At 38.4% G+C, this 25,403-nt stretch overlaps 1 protein-coding gene across 3 annotated transcripts in view; it reads right to left on the reverse strand.

The window, feature by feature from the left end:
* BMPR1B (bone morphogenetic protein receptor type 1B) overlaps positions 1–25,403 on the reverse strand; it is a 257,236-nt gene that overhangs the window by 198,606 nt on the left and 33,227 nt on the right. For all 3 annotated transcript variants that reach the window (XM_013104107.5, XM_021275609.4, XM_038178634.2), the window contains exon 2: positions 760–830. The gene's annotated coding sequence lies outside the window, so the exon portion shown is untranslated. The remainder of the gene's footprint in view (positions 1–759; positions 831–25,403) is intronic.

Raw genomic sequence — 25,403 nt, forward strand, 5'->3', positions numbered from 1 at the left:
GTTAAGAAGTCAATACTAATTTTCACACTATGCTTTCAAATATTTTACAGGTTTTAATTTAACTCACATTCTGTATGTAAATAGTTATAACAAGTCAAACATTTTAGCACAACAGGAAGCAAAGGCCATTGGGGAAAACATCTCAGAGAAGACTTTCAGATTTTTATCCCCCTCTGTCTCCTATTTATGGTAAGTAGAAGTGGGATAGGCATTTGCTGCTTACTTTTGAAGGCATATCTCAATTAAAATAGGTCCTAAGATCCTTAGCAAATCATGTCAAACCTCTGTGCTCTCATACAGCAATACAGAGCCATAAATACAGTACCAGGCAAGTCTATACATTTTCCGTAAGTAGCATGGGCAGAACTTTTTCAAAAAAAAAAAAAAAAAAAAAAAAAAAAAAGACCTCTTACTGAATGTGTAAGTATGATGGAGAGCACTTGGGCAGGTCATTTCAACGGCATATGGAAAATGTCACAAGTTCCAACAGTAGAACAAATTGCTGTCCACTTTGTCATGTTGATCTACATGTACTTGCTTATCTTCAGAGCTTTTACTGATACCTGTGCTAGAATTACACATTCCATTCCCAATACAGGTTATGTTATCACATACTGAACTTACTACAAAGCTCAGAACTTGAAAAAAAAAAAAAAAAAAAAAAAAAAACACAGAATAAACAAACCCTCCATTGACAAACTTTCTATGAGCTCATAATAATGAACAGTGTCTTATCTTTATCAACAGATGCTGTCTTACCTTTATCAAGAAAAGCTGAAACGTCCCTTTCTCCTATTCAGTTTCCAAGAACAAAAGAAATCAACTCCACCCTGTGGGCAAAGAACATTTTTTAAATGATTAGCAATATTCTGAAAGAAAGTTTAATTCATTACAAAACAATATAGACCTTCCAATTCTGTCATAAAATACAGGTAAAAATATTGTACCTGGAAAAAAGCCCAATGATGGCATATAATTTTGTATTTACTACATTATTTCAACAAGTTAAATGGTAAATGCTCCTATGAACAGCAGTGCACTGATAATGAAATATTTAGCAACACTATTTCATGAGGAAAACTATACTTTTATGAATTATGTCAGCTTCCAAAATAAACTGGTACCACCACAACCCCCAAGCAATCTTTGACCACACAGGTTTCCATTGCATCTTAACAGAGGCCGTGGAAGAATGAAATGTGATACACACTATTAAAAATACTAGATGCCCTACTAATTCACATCCTTGATACACTAAGGACCATCTCTCCTGTCTGTTGTAACACATATACAAACCCAAACACTTCCATGGGAGCAGGCTGGAACGTGGATGGCAACAGATGTTATGTAACTTAGCGTGAGCTTAACAGTGAAAACTGTTTTATGGTTAGAAGCTAACGAAAATAAAGAAAATGGAGCAGCAGCTACAGAAGGATGCTGAAGGTGGTAAGTAATACACCTCATTCTTGTATTGTACGGGAAAACAATTTCATGGACTGAACAAAGGCACAAGAGCACAGAGGCGAGGAGAAACAGGAGGACAAGAGCTTTTGCTTCTTTCACAAACCTTTTTAATTAAACACTCTATTATCACACTAGAATGCAAAGCAGAAATTATTCATTTAGACAGCTTCTATAAAACCTTTACAATGTCACTGCTTATCTTATCTGAAGTAGTTTTACACATATCAGCACCAATTCAAGTGTTGCAGAACGGCTCTATTTCATTCCTATCCCGAACAGTGGCTAAATATTTATCATTTCCTTCATGATACTGGAACAGCTAGAAATTTTGCAAGGCCATAAACAGAACTGATTTGTTGATAATGGTCTGATTCAAGTAGCAGTCCTTGTTCCTATAGCAGATTTGTTATCCTCCAGTTGTTATAAACTGATGTTTGAGAGGAAAAATTAATGTTGTTTGTTATTAAGGAAAATACCTAAGTAGCATTTTCTTAGTGTTTTGCCACCAATTATATGTGTTTTGTTGTTGTTGTTGTTTGTGGTTTGTTTTTTTTTTTAAATCTGCAACTAGCTTATAATGATGTTCTTAATTCACAGTGTGTGTTACTGTTCTCCTTTTTCTGGAATAACTTAAAAGAAAAGCACCACAACTTTTGTTCATAGCAGTTCTCTGAGCATTCATATATACAAAATAAACTGCTGCAACAAGTTGTGATACTTTGTTTTTCCTTCCAATTGACACAGACCACCTGCTAACTGTTAATAAGTCTTCCCCCAAATACTTGTAACCTTGGCTTTTTATGAGTCCTCGTGCATCTGTAACCATAGAACCGTTTGGGTTGGAAGGGACCTTAAAGACCATCCAGTTCCAACCCCCCTGCCATGGGCAGGGATGCCTCCCACCAGACCAGGTTGCCCAAAGCCCCATCCAGCCTGGCCTTGAACACCTCCAGGGATGGGGCATCCACAGCTTCTCTGGGCAGCCCGTGCTGGTGCCTCAGCACCCTCGGAGTGAAGAACTTCCTTCCCAGTCTATATCGCCCCTCTTCTAGTTTAAAAACATTTCCCCTTGTCTTATCATTATATGTGCATGTGAAAAAGTCACTCTCCATCTTTTCTATGTGCCCTCTTTTAAATACTGGAAGGCCACAATGAGATCTCCCCAGAGCCTTCTCTTTTTCAGGCTGAACATCCCCAGCTCTTTCTTTCGTCACAGGAGAGGTGCTCTAGTCCTCTATCCATCTTTTTGCCCCTCCTCCTGACGCACTCTAAAAGGTCCACATCTAATATGTTTCAATAATATATATGATACATAGTACTATAGAATTCAACTTATAATCTAAATCAAAAGATTTAGTGACTTCTTTCCCTAGAAACATTAGAGATTCTGAAAACTTCTTTTTTCAGTGCTAAACAACTTCAAAAGGGCCTGGACGTTGGAGATCCTACCCTTTTACTTATATCAATTTGTATACTTAAGGTCATACCCTTTCCAAAACATTAAGTTCAGTGTCTGAACGCTTTGTCTGGTGCTTATACAAAGCTACAGCTCAAAAAGGTGTGTTTTTCTCTTAAACTCTGCAAGCACAGAAACTTAAACTTACTATTGGGCCTTATACAGTCAGGGATTTCATGAATCAGCTGATACTATGGAAGCAAAAAGCTGGAAAACACCACAGTAATCAAAAGAGTGTCCTGCTTCATAAGACAAGGAAGCTTTTTGCCACAATTGATATTTTTTTCCCCTTTTTAAAGGTGAAAAATATTTTCATAGGTCTCTCGTATTCATTCAGGGAAGCTGCCCTTTTCCTTCTCACGCCATTTTTCAGCCTCACAAGCAAAAGCTAAGAAAGGCACAGATTGGAATAATTACACAGATAGTTTGGTCCTAATTAAACAAATTACTCAAAATCAGTAGTATTTAAAATCTATTGAGAAAATGAATAGATGCCATCAAAAAGTTTCTAAAGGAGACAGATTATAGCAAAGTGTTACAACATGAGGAGTTACAAGATTTCACTTGATGCATCCTCTGTGATGCAAAAAAGACTGATCTCATTGTAAAACCCAGTGAGAAATTATTTTATATACAGTGTTTACCTATGTTACAAATGTGCAATTTGACTGCAGAAGCCTAGATCATTCTACTGGACACTGGGTTTCATTGGTGGGTTTACTTTATAATTTACACAAAACTGTGACAGAATAAAATCAATTTAATATATTTCTGATCATCTGTACTTACAACTTTTATTAGGGAAGAAAAGTAATAGCAATATAGACAAGAAGCTGAGTGTGCACATCATGCTAATTATATGTGTGTGTATATATATATATATATATATATATAAAAGGATCTCATCTGAAACAGAATCAACCCCTCCCATGAGACTCACATGAAGAACTAAATGATCTTAAAATAAGGCAGAATCACAACAAAATAGCAGTTCTGCTAAGAGAAGTGACATTTTAAGTTTGCAATTTTAAAGTGGCATATCATTGAAACAAGGAGAAGGCTCTATAAAGAGAAAAACAAAAACAAACAAAAAAAAACAACAGATGATTCAGCAAAACAGGTGAACCTTCAGCTGAAGGAGAAACTAAGCGAGAAGAAAGAAGTGATTTCACCAAGAGAAATGTCAAATCAGTGACAAACCATGAACTCTTCTATCCCACACACAATCAAACACAAGTGGAAACTACAGCACACAGGCTGGTAGGGTGACGACAATTCACCAACCTACACAATTCATATATACATCTAAAGTTTTCTGCATAAGTTTCCTAGGTTCCTTAAGGCTCACAGTGTTTGCTATCAGCAAAACACAAGTTTGCTTCTTACAGCATTCTTATATTGTTACAGAAATAAAACCACTGCTGCTCTGCCATACGCTGAAGGCTCATCTATTTCAATCCATTTCAGTAGCTCAGCCTTATTCAGTTTTTCTACTTATTTAGTTATACTGCAGCAAATTAGTGCTGTCTGAGAGACTCAGACAGCAAGCACTAAAAATCACAGGTGACCTCCAATGCAACAAAGTCCTCGTCTGCTTCAATTTGTCCCTCCACTCTTACTTGTGCTTTCCCACACCCACAGATATGCTTTTCATGCACGAGCTCCATGCCACGCAGGCATTCACACAATGAGCCATCTCCACTCACTATCAGAAGGAAAAGTACTTATCTAAACAGTCAGTGTGAAACCAGAGCCATCTGTTTCCAACTGAAGTCATATATATATATATATATATGTATATATTCAGACTATCTTTCAGACTAATGTATTCAAATATTTTATTGGCATAAGAAGACTAAATGCTGCCCTTCCAGTCTCAAAAGTCTCTCCAAAGAAAAAGAAAAAAAAAAGGCAGGATTACATTCCCAGCATTACAGACAACGCAGACAACATGGGGAATTAGGTTTCAGAATTTGCTGCAACTGTCCCCATAGCATGCAGAAGTACTGCAAACCACAGGAAGACTTCCTGTGCTTCCCCTGCCGCCTGTAGGTTCACTCCAGCAAACAAACGCAGCTGACAAACAGCAGGACTGAAGTGCCAAACCTTTGCAGCCCAGCTGTCACTCATCCTGGAGCTTCCCTCCTACACTGCGCACCATGCTTGGGGACACCTCTCTACCAGGAAAGGTCCCAACACTGGAGCTACCACTGTTCCACTTGTTTGCCCAGAGAGCTTGAGAATCCAATACTCAACCAGGGTAAGGTCAGGAAAGAGTCTTGATCAGTGGCTTTCACTTATCCATCATCTCCCACAGGCTTTCACTCAAGTCTGTAAAGCAAAGAAGCTCAACGAGTAAAGTTTACTTCATCATGCAAGCAAATAGGTCAGATTTATCCCAGGACTAAAAGGATACAACACGGCCATAAACTAATGAAATGACAAAGGCTGCCATTGCTTGGCAATGTAATTATTTTATTAATTTATTTTTCTTAGATTTTAGGGAGTATTTTGCTTTGCTTTAAAAGCAAATTATAAATTCTATAAATTCTCAGTTGCCTAAGTCTTTGATTTCTGAAAGACTGATAAACAGCTTCAATACATACTTAATAAAGCACTCCACTTGAAACAATTTCAATGCCTATCAGCCAAAATGCAGTAACACTGTACTTGTTCCCACTTACTTCACAGAAAAGAAACCACGAAACTAAACAAATGTTACTGCTTAAAACAGAGGCAACTTAGAAAATGTTTTCTATCAAGTTCAAGAACAAACAAAATGAGACAGTACAAATGGCCCCCAGATTTATATGGCTCTCTTAAGACTAATCAGCATTGTCAATATTGGAATACTGTATTACAGCCAGTTGTGAAATTAATACTTGAGACATTCTAGTGTTGCTTTTTGCTCAGAAGTAGAGGAGAAAAGGTACTACAAAAATCATGTGCATTGACATTATGAGTCGTCTGTTTATACTTCCTAAAGCAACTACCAAGGTATGTTTGAGGCAGGTAAGTATAAAGGAAGAGTGAGAAAATACATTTCAGAGGAGTAAGGTTCAGAATTTAACTGTGGCATCCAAATACACTTAACAAGTGGAAATTCATTTCCAGGCTCAGGCACAAGCTGAGCCCAAAAGACCTATTTTGTTCTCTACACAAAGACTGGCTGGCACTATTACTAGAAATGCTGAGCCAGTGTAACTACGTTTTCCACATGAAGTTTACACAAACTTTTATTACATAAATTGGAAGGAACACTAGGTATGGCCTGGAAAGGAGAGTACTGCATGCTCCATGAAAAAGACTTCAATACCAACACCGAGGCACATTAGAGAACACGAAACCACATGACTAAAGCACGTATGTGTATTTGAAGCGCAAAAGGGCATTTGATATGTTTGCTGTCAACTGAAAAACATCCCAAGAGTGAACTAACAAAGGTGAAGTTGCATAGAAGTATACAAGATCAGATGTGATGAAGGACTTGCCAAGTAGGAGCACATAACCAGCAGCCAGCTTCACTTTTCTGCAGCGGGTGCTCACGTTAGGCCTAAAAGCCACTGCAATCTCTCAAGGCACACACCTGGCTTCACCAGATACCCAGGGCCACCTCCCACAGATTAGGAACAGGACCCCCATGAGCACCAATTCAAGAAGGAACCATAAGCCTTCTCTTTCCAACACATGCTCTACGTTATGATTTGACATCATCCTAAAAGGCATAGTGGGTCTCCTGGAAGGCCTACCTTCCCAGCTGAATCTGTAATGTCTGGTTGACACAGTAGGCCACAACTATAGAATGCCCACTAACATAATATTTATCCAATAAAGCATCTAAAATCATTTCTGAGTGTGCTTCTGTAAATTCCAAACCTTTTCTTTTGAAATAACTGTATTATGTCAATAGTGAAATATGTTAATTTATCTACCCATGCCTATGATAGGTCAAGCACGAAAGATAGCTAAAATGAGAAAAGCTAACAAAAACGTTACAAGAATTCAAATTTTGTTCTAGTTTGGTTTTGTGTAGGTTTTTGTTTGTTTGTTGTTTTAATAATGCTAAAAATTTAAGTAGATAGAGAGAAAAACCCACAGGAAATGCAATTACAAGTCCTTTCAGGCCGTTGTGGTGAAAAGCAAGGAAGTTAAGGCATTCATTATAAAAATCAGTAATTTTTAAAACCTCCCTTGTTGCATAATGGCTATTACCATTTTTAAAAAGGGACAAGATCTTTTTTTCTCCTGTTTATAGGCTCCATACAGGAAAGCATTCTGCACTTCATATTAAAAAACATAACCAAATTCACCACATACTGTACATAAAGAGGGCTGAACTGAGGGGGAAGTAGGGGACACAGAACTTCTCTCTTAAGTGACATTACCATGTTGCCAAATTAAGCTACAAGAAAAATGACTGACAACTTCATCATATATGAGTAGGCTTCATTACTTCAAATGAAGAGGAGAAAAAGGATAGCTTTGCATCACACATAGTGCTTGCTCCAAGAAATCAGACTATAACAAGAGAAAGATAAAAACCATTCGAGTACTGAGCAATTTGTCAATCAAATGGAAAAAATGCACCTTACCATAGCAGAAAGACAGTAACTACTTCACTGCAGTAGAAAGTGAAATTGTGAATTGAATCTCAGGACATTTTCTTTCACCTGTGTTTACATCAGAGTCAAATGTTTTTGAACTATATTGGTTGCATACTAAGTATGGTTTTGCCTGTCGCGCACACACACAAAATATGTAGTGTGAATAAATTGCTTGAAGATTGGGAATGATTAGAAGCATTATACCATGGAAATACTACATAGGCACAAAGAGCACATAACATTACCCTTGAATAATTAAGGGTCAATAGGTCAGTATTCACACGTAGACCTTTCCTCAAAGCAAGGTTACCAAAGTGACCCACCCCAAACCTCCTGCCTCCTGATGTATTTTTTGCCCATCTCTGCTCCAGGTTTTCCGCGTAGTTGGAATTCCACAGATGGTCCCCATCGCCCCCAAAGAAATGTTCTTTCCAGATGAATTCCCCAGAACAGGGCTTTATTTCTTAGAAAGCAGAGGGATATTTTCCAGAAATTCATGATTCCCAGTAGTGCAACAACGTGCTAATACTTAGTCAGTCTACAATCTTAAAAAATCTGGTAGAAGTTTAAACACGTTTTCAAAGGGCACTGATGTTCCCATAAATACTGGAAGCTCTCTGCCCAGCATCTGATAACTGTATGTTACAGGATTTGCCCATTCCCTCTCATCATTTCAATTCAAATAGCATATTCTTAATAAAGCTTATGCTAATACAACACTTTTGAAGTTTTAGTCAACTATTTTAAACACAGTATTCCAATGCCTTTTAACACACGAAACACTCAATATCCCAGCACTACAGTCTCTCCTTTTTCTTAGCATTTTATTACCTTTGTTGATGTTAATGATTTGCTAAGCTTATTTCCCTTCAACTAGTCTTTGTGTTTCTCAGAGTTCTTTCAAAATTGCTTAAGTAACAAAAGACATTACAACACAAAGATAAAAGGAAAGAAAGCTTAGTGTATGATTTTCCCAGCTGAAGTGTCACACCTCAGCACACACAGCTGTGCCCATCAACTCTCTTCATGCCATTGCAGTACTGGAATGACACATGCATACCCCCTTTGGCAAAATACTGCTCATTTATCACAGACCCTTTTCATTCATATTCTACGTTTAGTAATCCTTTTCCCGGATTTCTACTTAGATTTCTGGAGTATGTACGTATGTAAATGACACAGTATTGTCATCCCTGCATTGTATCTGCATTCTACACAAAGGCCAAAAGGCAGGCTTCTATCTTAAAATAAATTTAGCGTAATTAATAACAGTTTAATAAGTTGTATCCTCTCTGTACACAGACATATCTCTTCCAAATGCTAAGTGGACATTAATTGAGCATGTTTATCAGGAAAAAGATGAGAACGCCTGTAACTCAGATGATACAGAAATGTATACAAGGAAAATCTTTAATTTCCTATATTAATATAGTACTTTAAGGGGAAGTCAAAGAGAGGTAAACATGAATTAAAAGAGAATAAAGGAAATCTTGATTTAATAATTGATTTTTAATCTCCTTTGCATTTATACTTCATTGACCTTAAAAAAAAAATCTCATTTTCACCGGCCTGCTGTAACCACTGAAACAAACATTAACATTAAACCAAATTAAAACAGGATCTTAAAGTACTGAAAGAGTTCACTAAAGGTACCTTATGCAAGGTAAACGTAAGTTTACCTAAATGCTCTTTCATTTGAAACCATGTTGCTGAATAAAGAAATTTCTACAGAAAAAGGGTTAATTGTAATCCTTGGTTGGATTTTTAAAGGTTTCTAAAACAAAGGTAGGTGCATGGGAGCATTTTTTATTTTTTAACATGCCTGTGGGCATGTCTGTACATTCACCGTGTCTTAAGAGACTCCTGCCTAGCAAAGAGCTGCAGCCAGTGGCACTGCTCAACTCCAGTACTGCTCACTCCAGCTCCCCCAGGATGCAATCGTCATATGCCCATGATCCCACAGGACACATTCACTGGCCCCAGAGGCTCCCCAAGGTAATCAGGTCCTTATCAAACCTAATTTTAAAAGGCAGCTCCCTTGAATGCTTTGCTTAAAGATACAATTATTACCAAATCTTAGATCTTTAAATAAGGTTAAACACTCTACTTTGCTATACTGTTCCTCATACTTACAGGCTTTATTTTTAAATTTTCAATCAATTTTTGGCAACCCAGACAGACCAGCGATTTTGGTTAGTTTCCACCACCTCCACTGTAGCTGACTCAAGCTTGATTTCAAATGTCTGCAAAATATATTTGGTGTCTGAACTACTAATCCAGAGATGTATTTTTCAACTTGTTTCCTTAGAAGGTGATGGAATCAATTCTATTACTGTTATTTTCAGAAAAACTGAAGGAAGTTCAAAGACCAGTGTTTTGTTTTAAACAGAGCCAGCCTTTGAAATTCAACTACCTGCCAGTCGTCTCTCTAAAATGCCTTTTTAAGCAGTTCATGTAACATAGCAAGTAATAAACATGCGACAAAACTTCAGCAAGTATGAAAAGACAGGAAAAAAACACATGCCATTTCTGTTTCTACCTACACATACAATATAAATTAAGCATAAGGTAACAGTAGCTTAACTAATTCTATTAATCTCTATGAATAAGCATTTCATTTGGCCATTTTCACATCCTGTAATTATTCCAGAGGAAACACAGGTTAAAGGTTCAACTAGCACTTAAAATGTCTCCTAAACCATAATTATATCTACAAGACTTAGCCTGTGGGTAAAATTTGGAAACCTATGACACAAAGCATTTATTTTTCTCAAATACTCTGTGGAGTCTAGTTATTCCAAAGATTTTGTTTATTTATTTATTTATTTTTACTATTCATACTCAGTTGTATGCAAAGCATGCCTCAAACAGAAAAGCTATCTGAAACCTTCACAATTTGGGCCATGAAGCATTATTACTGAGCTATAATAAATGATTAAAACAGAATCATGAGCTCCTTCTTCATGTTCATTCAAAGAAAGCATCAGAAAAGCAGAGTTAGAGCTGTAGCTATTGCTCCATCATTTTCAAAGATGGGAGGAGAGCCCACAAAGTATACATGTCATGATGTACCTATTAAGATAAACTATGCTATTAGGAAAAAAAAAAAAAAAAAGCAACTATAAAATGGAAATTACCTGACATACAATGGGAAGAGGCTGAGAAGTGAGCATTCAGGACAGACCTGAATTCAAGTTAAGTAGATAATATACTACAATGACACTATCTTGCAGTACTTATCTATAGAGTACTCTGTTCTCCTTCTTTCCATTAAATATGCACAAGTGACATAGGCAGCACACATTAAACAAAACATTAATTTCCCACCAGCATTTTACAAGTCACCTAAATAAAAGGCTGTTTGTTTGCCATTATTAACAACGCTCTGACTTTGTTCGACCATGGCCACTAGTTGGTGCTTTTTTTGATGTGAAAGCATCAATGGGAGTTTTTCATAGTGATATTTGCAGGCATCAATTCAAAGTCTGGGTAGTGAAAAAACAACTGCTTCACTGCTCATTGCAAATGGTGCAATTGATGGAGTTTGGCAAGCAAGTTCCTAGGTTTTGGTTAAAAAATACACAGTATCAAAAACTCATGAAATGGACGCTAATGTTAATTCTATAATATATGTGTGTGTATATATATATATATATATATATATATATATATCAAACTCAAAATAGTACCTACTAAAAGCAAGACTGTTCTTGAAGCACAAATTCAGCACTCTGATATGCATTCATTGTAAAGGCTTTGCTCAATGTTATAGGGCAAGCCATCTATGCAGCCAAATTAAAAAGAAAAAACACACCAATGCTCCCGCGACCAGTTCAACGTATTGACCTAAAAACGTTTGTCTCTTTTAAACTTTTATTTTATGCACTCCTTGTCCTGTTTTACAAAATATAAAAGTATAAGAAATCACTGTACTGCCTGTGGAAAGGGCAGCTTCATAACAAAGAACTTAATGCTGAGCCACTACAGAGCCAAGCTTAAGCTTAAATCCAAACCGAAATGACTGTATAGGTATTGACTAAGAATTTTGGTTTACACAAAGTTTTCCGTTATTTATTTTTTGAAGCATTCCAGTTTTACTAAAAAAGTCCCCAAACCACCCTAACTGCGTTCAACGTATTTTTAGACTTCTCCCAATGTTTTCCTTTCCTTGGCAATTTTTCTTCAGAGTTGCATTAACGTCTCACTCACCAACACAGACGGCTAATGGATCTCAATAGGTATCTGCCAAAGGCGGCAAGCACTAAATATATGGAATAGCACAATGCTCAAGATGTTTTATGTTTCAGACACTATGCATAACCATTTTGATCTTTCCACACCCAGAACTACAATCAGATCAGAGAAGATCTTAAAAGGATTCCCTAAGTATCTTCTACAAGATAAAACATAAAACTGTATCTATTCAGGAAGATGCCTCTTTGCTGCTCAAAATAGTTTCCCAATTATTTCTCACTTAGTTCAGTTTATATTGATGACATCTAGGGGATGGAGAGGGAATGAAAAGAGCAAATTGTTCTCTCCGATTCCAGTGTGAAGAAACGTTCATCAGTTTATAAAGCAGCAGAGAAGTTCAAGGTCTCTCTGACCTTTCAATAGTATGGGACAATCTTTACACAAGGACTAACTGTTCTCACACAGTTCCTCCACTGCACAAGGTACTAATCTTGTTGTTAACACTTGGCATTCAGGTCGTCTTTTCCTACTACTGTTTTTGTGGGTTTTGCTTTGTTTTCTTTTTTCCTCCTGAGGAAACTGCTCACCACTTACACCCCAGCACAGTGATACAACGTATGGTCCTGTCCCAGACATAGGTCCATCTTTTCAGTTCCTTCCTCCTCCCTCTTCAGCATGATGGTGTCCCACAGATTAGAGATGGGCTTCAACTTTCTGCACCAGTAATTAATTCTCTTCTTTTGATGGTTAAACTGGTCATTTTATAAATGATGTGAAAGGGCTATGCTTGAACAAGCTGACAAGTCAAGCTCTGTTTTACAGCAGGAATGACAGAAGCAGCCTAGCTTTAAACACCAGGTTCATCTACAGTGGGCTCAAGATTTCCTTCAACAGGAAGCAGAAGAAACACCCCACAGTGCAGGTGGAAACAGTTAGAGCTTCTGCTCCACCTGAACTGTCACAAGTCCATGGGGCCAGATGGAATTCACCTGAGGGTGTTGACAGATGTGATTTCCATCATCTATCAGAGGTCATGATCACCTAGAGAGGTCCCTGATGACTGGAGACTTGCTAATGTGACACCCATCTATAAGAAGGGTCATAAGGAGGACCCAGGAACTACAGGCCTGTCAGCCTGACCTTGGTGCCAGGAAGGATTATAGAACAGGTCATCCTGAATGCAATCACACAGCATGTGTGGGACAGCCTGGGTATCACACCCAATCAACCTGGCTTCATGAAAGGCAAATCCTACCTGACCAGCCTCATCTCTATGACAAGGTGTCGTGCCTGGTTGATGAGGGAAAGCCTGTCAAGGTAGGCTACCTAGACTTCAGCAAGGCCTTTGACATGGTTTCCCACAGTACTCTCCTGGAGAAGCTGACAGTCCATGGCTTGGAGACGTACACTTTGCTGGCTTAAAAACTGGCTGGCTTGCCAGGCCCAGAGAGTGGTGGTGAATGGAGAGAAATCCAGCTGGCAACAGGTAACAAGTGGTGTTCCCAAGGAGTATGTGTTTGGGTCCATCCTCTCTAATATTTTTATTCATGATTTAGATGAGGGAATTGAGTGTCCCCTCAGTAAGTTTGTAGATGACAACAAGCTGGGGGGAGGTGTTGATCTGCCAGAAGGTAGAAAGGCCCTGCAGAGGGACCTGAACAGGATGGCTTGTTGGGTCTACAGGCAGAAACCAATGGGATGAGGTTCAACATGGCTAAGTGCCAGGGCGTACACTTCGGTTACAATAATCCCATGTAGAGCTACAGGTTTGGAGCAGAGTGGCTGGAAAGTTGTGCAGAGGAAAAGGAGCTGGGGCTGTTAGTCGATGCGCGCCTGAACACGAGCCAGCAGTGTGCCCAGGTGGCCAAGAAGGCCAGCAGCATCCTGGCTTGTGTCAGGAATGGTGCAGCCAGCAGGAGCAGGGAGGTGATCGTCCCCCTGTGCTCTGCTCTGGTGAGGCTGCACCTCGAGCACTGTGTTCAGCTTTCGGCCCCTCACTACCAGAAGGACATCGAGGCCCTGGAGCGTGTCCAGAGAAGGGCTACGAAGCTGGTGAAGGGCCTGGAGCACAAGGCCTGTGAGGAGCGGCTGCAGGAGCTGGGGGTGTTGTGTATGGAGGAGTCTCAGGGGAGACCTCATTGCTCTCTGCAACTGCCTGAAAAGAAGCTGTGGAGAGCTGGGGGTCAGCCTCTTCTCACAGATAACTGTTGATAGGACTAGAGGGAATGGCCTCAAGTTGCACCAGGGGAGGTATTTCTTCCTAGAAAGAGCAGTCAGACGTTGAAGTGGGTTGCCCAAGGAGGTAGTGGAGTCACCATCCTTGAGGGTGTTTGAGGAAATGTTGGACATGGCGCTTCGGGAGGTGGTTTAGTAGGTGACAGTGGTAGTTGGGTGATGGTTGGACCAGATGATCTTGGATGCCTTTTCCAACATTAAAGGTTCTATGGAGCCACAGTGCTATTGCTCAATACAGACAAGTCCATAGCCAATGCTCATTGCTAGGGCTTTCCTGTTGGTCAGTATGAGGAACTCCTGGGTGATACTGAAATTTTGCAAAGGACTGGCTGTAGTCACAGCAGCTGTTGTCAATTATTGAAGTATTCCAAACATATCTCTTCTTAAACATCACTCAACACATCTAAAGATTAATGTATTTTTTAAGACAGAGACATATGTTAAAAAGAAAAAAAGTTTATATGGAATCATGGTTGATTTATACTTCTCTAGCAATGGACCTTATAATTCCTCGCATGCTAAATAAGTAGAGGAATTTTTCTTAAAGCATAAAGCATCTTGGAAGTTTGTGTAAGAAAAAATGTCCAGTTGATGTGTTTGAGTCTAAGAGTTAGAAACTTACAATCAATTAGAAATAAACACTAGTCTAAATCAAGCTGTACAACATTTGAGACATTTGTTAAAAACAATATGAAAAATATATGCACGTACACAGATTTTACTATTTTTGTTGAAGGAAAGTATGACAGCATACACCTGTTGTTTACAACCACTTCTAATGAAAAGGTGCCAACATAAACTGACTTGCAAACTCTCCATGCTGCTCAGTAGAAAGAAACTAAGGCCCTGATTTAGCAAACACCTACTTCTGCTTGAGTATGTTACCTACCGTGAAAGTTTGCAGGAATATTTCACCCAAAATAAGCTGTCAGCCTACAATAACATTTCAACACTTGAGGCTAAAATGGTACCTTAAAAAAGCCATGCCAACACTATATGCTTTGTTTGTCAAGTGTGATGTATACTTTCAGATGGGGAATAACATTCCTTGTTATTTTTGTCACTTACAGCCTGTCATAGTTCAGTAACTGCCCACTGCAAAAGATATTGACCATGAGATTTCTATAGCTGCAATTGGAAGGCAAAATTTAAACTGATGGCCCATTCATTCATTTACAGAAGACTCTTGGCGCTGCTAATGGCAAGATATTCTCTGTAAGCAAGAGCAGTTACTTCAGCTTTCTGTACAAGGTTGATTTCTGCCTAGCAAAACAAGTATAAATCATTGTATACCTATTAACTCTTATCCAGTATGCCATATAATCATCTTCTGCAAGAACAGCACTCACAACAGCTAGCATTCAACCTATTTGTGCAATATGAAACAAAACAACCACCCACAAATTAATTACACAGCTTTCATCCTAATTACAATTAGGACCAGGTGGGGGGAGAAGGTGTAAATTCAACACTTAGATACAATTTAATGTTAATGCTTTGGAAGGATGAATTTATCTAGAAGCAAACCTCAAATCCCAACTGATGGTCTTTGCCAAAGCATTGCAGAACTCCGACAGAAAAAGAAAAGCACGTTGTCTTCTCATTACAGCTCCATCTCTGACCCAGCAGTGCAGAGCAGCCCTGGCCTGATGCAGGGAGCCTCTATGCAAGCCTGCAGTCCATCCTCATCCCTATCCTAGGGGTTGCTGTAGCAACTCACCATGTAAACCCAAGAATGCCTTTGGGCTCTACAGTTTAGTGAAGTATTAGCGTTTTCAAAATGCATATGCTTAAGAAAAGAAAACGGAAGCCTGCTATACCTATTCACCTCCACTTAACTTAAATCCCCTGAACGCTGGTTAGATATTTAGTAAAACATACGGTTGTTTTTCAGATTTCTTCTGCACAACCTGCAATTAGAAAACCAGATTTCATAAGGTAATTTTATGGATCCAATAAAAGCAAGCATCTGGTATCTTCTTAGATTTCATTTTTCAGAAGAGATCTGCTCATCTGTAAGAGTATTTCCTGTAATTTGGTTCTTTGCAAAATATTTAAGATGTCAAAACATATACAGCTTAATTTATGGAGCAGGTTCCATTTGTGTTACCTCATCACATGCACAGGCATTAGGAGATGCAAACCTATGCATTTAAGCCTACAGGCTTTTTTTTTAAAAAAAAAAAAAACAAAAAAAAAAAACAAAAAAAACATTTTTATGCTGGTTTAACTGCTACAAAAAGCCGGGCCAGATACTGATAAACGTCATGTAGCACAGTTACAACAGGCATGTCACACTGGCAAGATTTTGCTAGGGAACCAAAGTGACAGCAGCAGCGACGTTAGATAGCAGCTAGTGGCATTAGGCAGGAAGGTCAGAACAAGAGGGCAAATGACTTGTGTTTTTTTTTGTTTATTTGATGTTAAAACTACATCACTTTGTATTTCTAAATAAGAATGCGTCTGGTGAAGCAAATTTAACTGTAGCTATCAACTCATATTCAGTTTATAGCTTCCAGATACCACAGCGCATGATTTGGAATGATCCCCAATAAGTTATGACCAATTTGACATTTACACTGGTGCCATTAGTGTTAATTCTCAGTTCTAATTCAGATGTACAATGATTTAAACTTAATAATTACAAGAATAATTATATTAATATGATGTGTACTTATTATAAAAGATGTGTAATTATTATAAGAGAAACTGTTAATACCAATACTACTGGTCCTTGCAACTCTAGAGGCCAGACCTTTTTTTTTTTGGTAAGTGGTATAATACTTTTTGTATGTTTATCACCATTATAACAATTACTTTCCCTTAAGCCTAGTCATTCAATAACTGAGTTTAAACATTTGGCCCCAATGTTCTTACTCACCTGTGTGAATAAATCCTAGCCCCACAGGGAACAGAAAAATTCCGTTTCTTTATGATCAACTTCCTCTGTGATACAGCAAGTCCTTTTTAAAATACTGCCAGGTAGTAAAAACAGATTTAGCATTTTCTTAAAACAGGAAGGCATGTAGTAGGAGATGAGACCCTCCTTATCCATCTGTTTCCAGTTGTTCTTTCTTATATCACCAAACTTTCCAGATGTCATGCTCTTCATGTTCTATCCCTGTGGAATGATAATCTATGTTCCTCTTACATGCTCTTTACATCTACCCTTGTATTTATGCATTGAAAATAATTTATAAATGACTAACGTGTTAAATTCTTATTTTCTGCAGAGATTTGCAAGAGCAGAATTCACCAATTCCCTCTTGCAAATTACTTACAGAGAGAAGGAAAAGGATGGAGCAGTGTGTCTGGGCAATGGGGAGGGGAGACAGCAGCACACGGTGCAGTTAGCTGGAAATAAAAGCAGGGGCAGCCTCACCTCCAGTGAGCCATTCATATATATTGAAAGGAGGAGAAGCAAAGAACAAAACAAATGCCAGACCTGCAGGTGTGCTAACAAATCAAAACTGGAGCAGGAAAAGAAAATTATGCTATATCCTTTCAACCTCTGCTTCACCTTGGCAAACGGTATGACACAGCCTCGATTCCTAGCAGAATTGCATGCAGTCAGTCTTAACGGTGCTACCCGTAAATGCCGAGGGCATCTGCAGAGCTTGCTATGGCTCTGCCGCTGCCTCACCGGTTGGCATCGCTTACAGGAGCTCCAGAGTTGCTCCCAGCTTTTAAAGGATGGAGAAAGGAAAAGAATACAAACTCTAAGCCAAAAATTGATATTATTGCCTGTGATGTCTACAATAAGTTATTTCAGTCATAAAAAGAGTTTTCAACAGTCCACAGTACTGGCTTCTGGCTTCTCAAAAAAGCACTGAAGCAGCAACTAAACCTGTGTTTCTCTACTGAAGTGATTTCTTGCACTAGGGTTACGCTAATGCAACAGAAAAGAGAATACTTCTGTAGTTGTTACATGGTCTACATAAAAACAAAAAAAAAAATAATTATACAGCGTTCTAGAATTCCAAAGCATGTTTTATCTCTGTATGTATTCCACTTCAAATTTTCTAATTCTAGTAAAAGAAATGCTGTTCTCTATTAAAAATCTGAAAAATACTAATTTAGTTTATATGAAGATCTCAAAGAATTCCCACTTCACAAAGCCCTCAGAACACACCGAGGGAAGACGCAGGCATGTAGGTCTGGCATTAGTATTTTAAATTCTACACAGAAACTGCATAATAAAGTTTAAAACTAAAAACTTGACTTTACATACATATAAAACACAAGCCATTATGTAGCTATGAAAAGGTTCCTGTGAAAAGCCATGCTGTTTTTGATAAGAAATCAATTTTTCATGCTTTGTGTTTGCAAAATGGACCAGTACACTTCTATAACTACAATCAATTGGTTTTCCTGAGAAAAAGCGTGAACACAATGGAGAGATCGTTACATCCAAGCCTTGTACTCATCACAGAGATGCACTCAAGTAGAGCACAGTAATCTCACAGACATGCAGCAGTAGGGCAGCAACACACATTTATAGCAGGGAAATTAGAGGGTTCTTGAGATTGCCTTAGGCATAAAGTCGATACACCGCATAAGCAGAAACTCAAAAACTCAGAAATAAGTTCCACTGGAGTACTGTTTTCAGAGGATATGTTCTACCAGAACAGGTCTTCAATTTTTAAGATCTCTCGCTAAGAGAAGTTAAAGGTTTATGTTAAGGATCCTCCATGGCTACATTTTGCTTTAATGCCAATTATTTTTTTTTTAAACCATGATTTGGTCTCCAATATTGTGACTATGAATTTAACCCTTTTGCTTTATAGAAGATAACCCTTTGTCTTATAAAAGACAAGCTAGCAGATTTCCTTCTAAAAAATTGTTTGGTAACTACAGTGCTCCCAGGCAAGCAGCTAGCATTCTTAGTAAATCTAAAACCTGTTATTGCAAACCAACGCTGGCAATCCAACAGGCTTGGCAATCTCAGAGTTTGGGCCCTGTTTCCCTTCCAGTTCCAAAAGTGAATTTGGAGATTGGCATTATCGATTCATAAAATTAGGAGGAACATACAGGGATGGGGATCGCTCAGTGTCCCAAGCAAAAAGTATCCTGTTCTAATACATCCAGATCTCTGGTGATTTTTTTTCAAGTCCTGAGCTTTTTGTCCTGTCCACAAAAGTCTGGCTGCGCAAGGGTTTGAGCTGGATTTCTTGCAGGAAAACAGTCACCCTGCAACAACTTTGCCCTGAGGTGGCTTATCTTGAGCCAGTTTTCCTCCTTGCATATTTTTTTCTATGCTTTCCTATTGAACTACACATGAAGTGGCATACACATGGTACGCTACATGTACTTAGAGTATAAATAATATATTCACTGTATATATACACTTTACATGTATTAGCCACTTTGGTAGACTGCACAAGCAGTTCCAGCAGAGTTCTGCACCTGTCCCACTATAGTCTCTCCGGTTTACTGCAGCAGTACCAGGTCAGATAAACTGTCCATTTACAAGAGGTAAAGATGCAGCTCTTAGTGCTAAATACAGAAAGTTCTTTAGCCTGATCACCTCTCATTCAATGCATACCTGGTTTGGGGGACAAGATGATCAGGAAACTGATGTTAAACCAGAAGACCCCACAGCAGTCAGTTTAGACCCTTGTAACTCTGTTCCACACTTGCTAAACCTTTTCACCGAACCTTATTAGAAACAGAGCTCCCATAGCACAGGAGGGAATTAGAGAGTTTCTGCACTACGTTCACACCACTACGAGCCCTACTGGAGCAGCCATGTGCTGGAGTGTTTTCCATGGTCTTTATATTAAAGCAACTCACTTTACAGGTCAACGCTCTGGCAAGCAGCTCCTTGGCGAGACTTGCGGCTTCCACAGTGGCAGAGGGAGGCAGCCACAGCTGTACATTTAATGCTGAGCCCAGGTTCCCAACAGCTTAAATAATACGAGTTCAGCAGAGCAGTCAAGATTACACATTAGGCAACCATGAGCAAAACAGGAGCAATTAGGGAACAGCTAGGGAGTGCTCAAATGTGTAACCAGATATTCTCACAGCCAATACATATCAATACAACGTATAAAAACATGGTCAAGCACCACAGCTCTCTCCTGCAGAAGGGCTGTAGTTGGGTGGTCTCGCAATGAAAAGTCCGTGTTAAATCACATCTTGTCCACCCATTAAGACAGCCAGCCGTAAACTAGTTCCTAACACTTGGAAATAGAAAGTGCTCCAATCAATGCGCCAGTAACTTGAGTAACCCCGGAGAGGACGTTTCTGGACAAGGTAATGGTTGACCATGGCTTTTCATAGGAACACGGCGCTTCAAGTAACCTCCTGAACGACAGGTCTAATGCATGATTTCCTCCTTTCACACCAGAAGGGAAAACAAGGCGCTCTCCGTACGTAATTGCGGAACACACTGTACCTACACGTCTATACCCTGACAGCTGCTATGCTAATAGCATAGCACATTTTCTGCTATTCCCAATCCTGTTAGGTAATAGGAAGCACTACTAGCCACTGAACTCCTGCAATAAGGACTCCAAATCATCAAGTCATCAAAAAGAAAATTGCCACAACTCACAAGTCCTAATTGGAAAGATGAGGATAAGTACATTCAGACAAGTTCCTAGAGTGATGACTAATGAATACTATCTAAAAGAAAGAGCAGCTATCTAGATGTAGTTGCAGATGTAGTTCTTGTTTGTTTGTTTTTAATTATATCCACCAGATTACCTGTGGGAAGGATGAAATTTAAGAAAAATTTTAAAAATACAGATGGCTGGATACGTCCAGCAACCGCTCTGAGAACTAAAAATAAAAGGTTGGAGAAAGTAGCTGCGAAAGAAGTCAGGCAATGATTGAAAGACTGCAAGAGGCTGGAAAGACTATAAAGGAGATGACAGCAACACACAGAAGCGCAAAGACTAAATAAATTTAAGGACAAAAGGAAATTGGAAGGCCAGAAGCATTTCTGATGAGCTGGAGCAGAAACACTTGAAAGGAAAAACTCGACAAAATTTTGAGACGTCCATCTCTAAATAGGTGTCAAGAGGCAACAGATGGAACAACAGTCAAAACTTACGTGAAAAGCCAAGTAGAAAAATGGACACTCTTCTGCCAAATGACTCTTCAGCCCATGATTTTAAATTTCTGGGAAATGTACGATACATTCATTGTCAATTGGCTTGTGTTTTTTATGGCTTCTTGGATATTATTAATAGGCCAGTGAGTTCTACAGGCTGTTTTAAAGAATGTTTACCAGGCAATTTCCAAGATTTCTGGAGAATGTGAATCACCAAATATGTGTTTTCAATTCAGGAACTTATAAAGCAAAAATTAATGATAATGATATTAACTAATCTCAAAGAGTAAAATATAATGGACATGAAAATAAACACAGCTCATGTAACAGCAAAATTCAACAGAATTTAATAAACTAAAGTTAGGACTAGATAATTTGCATCCCAGAGCTCTGGAAATCCTGCCACAGGAAGAAGGAGGTGTTAAAGAAAGTATTTTAATACATCTCCAGTGTTGAGGGTGGTGCCATCGGATCAGAAAATAGCAAATATAATACCTGTACTTAAGAAACAAAAAATGTAGTCTGGGCAAAGAAAGTCCACTTAGTTTTATATCAGCAAAACAATTGGCTCTAGGACAACTGTCCAGGGTGAAAAAAAAAAGGGGTGAAGAGATAGAAGTAAGCAGACTGAAGAATATACTTCTAGTCTTACATTTTTGGAAAATGCAGATAATTATTATTTTTTTTCCTTTGTCTAAATGCAAGCATCTCTAGTTGAAATTATTTATTTGGTTTTCAGTAAAGGATATGATAACACAACAAACTCTTTAGCAAACACAAACAGAGGAAAACTTGAAATACGTGTTAGCAACATGAAGGAATTGACTTCACTGACTATGAAGTTTAGAAGAGGGAAAGCGTGCACCATGTTGTGAGTATTAGTGTGCTTCCACAAACATTTGTTTAGAAAGTCATTTTATTTAGTAGCTTTATCAATAAACTTACAAAGAAATAAAAGACAGCAGTATCTTATTAAAAAAAGCTTCTAAAACAAAGCTTTGAGATATGACCAACAGAACTGCCACACAGAATATCACGCAGAACGTAATGGGTTACTTTGAAATACCTGACCATGGAGGTCCAATGGCATAAAACAGACAGCTATGTGCATCGAGGCACCAGAAATTTAAGTTATTTATCAACCAGGAAAGTTCGTGGAGGTAAAATATCTTGTTGACAATACTTGTTGATAACAGATTGACTGTGACCTGCCAACATAATGTATACGTGTCAAAGGCAAACTGTATCAGAAAATGTATCAGAAGTGGCGTGTCCAGCAGACAGAGGAAAGCGTTCGTGACACTGTACTTCAGGAGAGCACAAAAATCTGGCCATTCATGCACCAGAAAGCTGGATACAAACTTGTGACAGAGGAGGCCTTCCAAGGTGCATAGGACTGGGGAGCCCCTCTCAGAAAAAGATATAAAAATGGAGAACACCATAATACTGGGCAAAACAAATAGAGAGACTTCCTTCTACAAATGCACAAGCATACACCAAAAAGACACCAAAAACCCATAGTTCACTGCACATAAACTTCCATAACTGGTTAATCAGATTTTTAACCTGATTGCTGATATGAATTTCCCACTTGCAGAGTTTGGTATTTTAACTAGACCACTTCTATCTGATCCCATGCAAATCTGCGAAGAGCTTACAAGGAAGTTCAGTCCCACTGAACTGAGCAGGACAAGAGCCAAAATCTAAATCCCATACACCCAAATGTTAAGACCTTCAAAGGAATTCAAACATTTGATTTTTAAAGTGATGGGAATCTGATATCCAGTTTTTAGTTCCTGCTGAATAACATATTTGAAGTAAAAAAAAAAAAATAATAAAATAAAAATTCCTCTCCAACCCTCTTACTGTATGAAGAAAAAGAAACACTCAAATTTGTCTGCCTATGGTGCAAGAGGAATGACTTTACAGACCTCAAAAATATCAGCATAGCTGTAAGTGCAGCCTTGAGCTAGACTAAGGAATGCTAAAGATGAATGAAGCTAGGGTCTGTAGAACATATACATAAATATACAAGATGTAATTTTTTTATTATTATTATTTTTACATAGAAAGTTTTACTTTTGATAGAAAATGTCTTGGGTTCCTATTTGGACTAACCAACCAACCTGAAAGTAGACTTGGCAGAGCAATGAACTGTTCTTCATAACAAATGGAAAGAAAGAAAATACTTTTAATTCTTTCACTTCCTTCCAGCTCTTGTTCAGAACCAGCTTATTAAATACTTGCGCAGTTGCCCCAAAAGGAAAAGTAATTTAAACAATAGATTTCAAAAGCCTCTTTCAATATATAGTTCTCATAAATGTTGTTTCTTTGATCTATTTTATTGAACTTTTTTTTTAAAAAAACTCTATTTAAAAGAAACTATTATTTAAAGAAACTACTCAGATAATAACCAAGTGTTCAAACTGGAAGTGCTTCCATACTTGAAGTTTCAAACAGCTTTGTACCCATGAAAAAAAAATATCAAGAAAAATAAGGTTATTCATTGAGAATCATCTCCCTGATGAAAGAACATGTGGTCAGTGGATGAACAAGGTAAACACGAAAAAAGTACAGACTATGAATATGAAAACAAGCGGCAAGGGGAAAAACCTACAGTTTAGTTTTCAGAAGGAAGCGTTTAAGAAAACTTAAGATTGTGAAAAGACAAAAACAGAAAAGTTGGAATTTCAAAGACAGCCAGGTCCTGTCTTGACGTAGTTGTAGGCAACTTCCCTGTTCCACACATTTAATTGAAAAATCCTTAAGCACCTTATCTAGGACACTGTAAAGCATCTGATAACTGTAGAAGGCTCCACAGAGGAATATTATGGGATAGCTGTGGCACCAGTAAATTGGTGCCTAACACTTAAAACTAACTACAACTTACATCAACAGAGTTGGGCTGGGCTCGTAGGCAATGGCACACAGCTACATACCATAAACCAAAGGGAAAATATATTTCCAAGAGTGGAAAATTGAAGGCTAATTCTCAACCAGGGTTGAAGCAGATGTGGTGGAATGCAGTCTTTCCTGAACATGAAAGATGAAGGAAATCAACATGAAAAGGCAAAAGAGTTCTTTATTCCCTTCTGCTTTGGAAGAAGGTGACCTTCAAATGGTTTCTTGTTAACTTTCAGTCTGTTTCCTCTTTCCATGAGGACTCAGGAAAACGGGAAGTATGTGGTGGTAACTGGCCTGTAGATTTATATACTGCTTGAGAGGAATTCCATCCATTTCTGTACCCAAGATTTTTCCATAGGTACTGAATGTGCCAGTTGGAACAACCTTATTTGATATGTGTCCTCGCTCCTTCTCTTGAACACAGACTTTCCTCTCTTTCACATCTCAAGAGATCCATTACAAAGACCTCCACTACCTCCCTGTTAGCAGAAGTAATGTCCAACACACGGAGTCAATCACACCGTGGGTGCAAACATTCTCTCCAAATCAATGCCTTTAAGACATTATCACTTTCAGATATTTTTCACTGTCCAATGTGTTAAAGTTGCTATTCGTATCATTCAGCTGATAGTTTTCACAGACTTGGCTCCCAAAGCCATTATGAGAGAGTAACAGAAGTATCAGACCTTAATTAAAAAAACACAGACATGCATCATTTAGGCTAATCTGCCTGGGTTTAGGGTGAATACAGGAGCACCCAAAGAAGAAGAACAGCTCTACAAGCTATCCAGTTATGCAGAAAGCAATGAAGGCAGAAGCATTTATCTGCATGAGCAGATGTACAATAGGGTATCCTTACACAACCCGTTGCTGGGTCTTAGGATTTGAAGCACATATGATTCAGCATTTGAGACTTCCAAGGGAAGTGTGACTGTCCCATTAAAGGTTTGAATGAAACATTGTCTTCCCCAGTGCTGTGTTGGAGGTCTACCAAAACGAGTTGCTTACGCATTTCTGCTTGCACAAAGCTTCTTTGCCTGCAGATTTTTTGTACCCTTCCTAACAAGTGCACTCCTCCCCTTTCTCTCCTGAGCACACTGGCAGCAAATTTGCACCATATAATGTAAAACCCCCAAAGTGACATCAAGCAACTCAAGGAAAGTGAAATTAAAATGTAAAAACAAAACAACAACAAAAAAAAAAACAAAAACACACACACCCCTATGTTAGAGACAGACATCTCATTTCTTAACAGGGCAAAGTTAAAAGCTGTCTGTGTAAATCTTTTAACCCTTGGATTTAGGAACCCGATTGAAAACACAAGAGAAAGCATCAAACTGGTAGAAAGTACCCGTTTTTTATTTGTTTAAGAAATGCTGTCAAAAACATGGCAAAAACAGCATTTAACTAGAAGAAAAGGCCACCAAAAGGTTCCAGGACACAGTATTTTTAACTTGCACTAGGACTTCTGTCTAGTTCTACAGCAAGC

This window comes from Anas platyrhynchos, chromosome 4 (genome assembly GCF_047663525.1).
Source record: "Anas platyrhynchos isolate ZD024472 breed Pekin duck chromosome 4, IASCAAS_PekinDuck_T2T, whole genome shotgun sequence".
In the NCBI taxonomy this organism is placed as follows: Eukaryota; Metazoa; Chordata; class Aves; order Anseriformes; family Anatidae; genus Anas; species Anas platyrhynchos.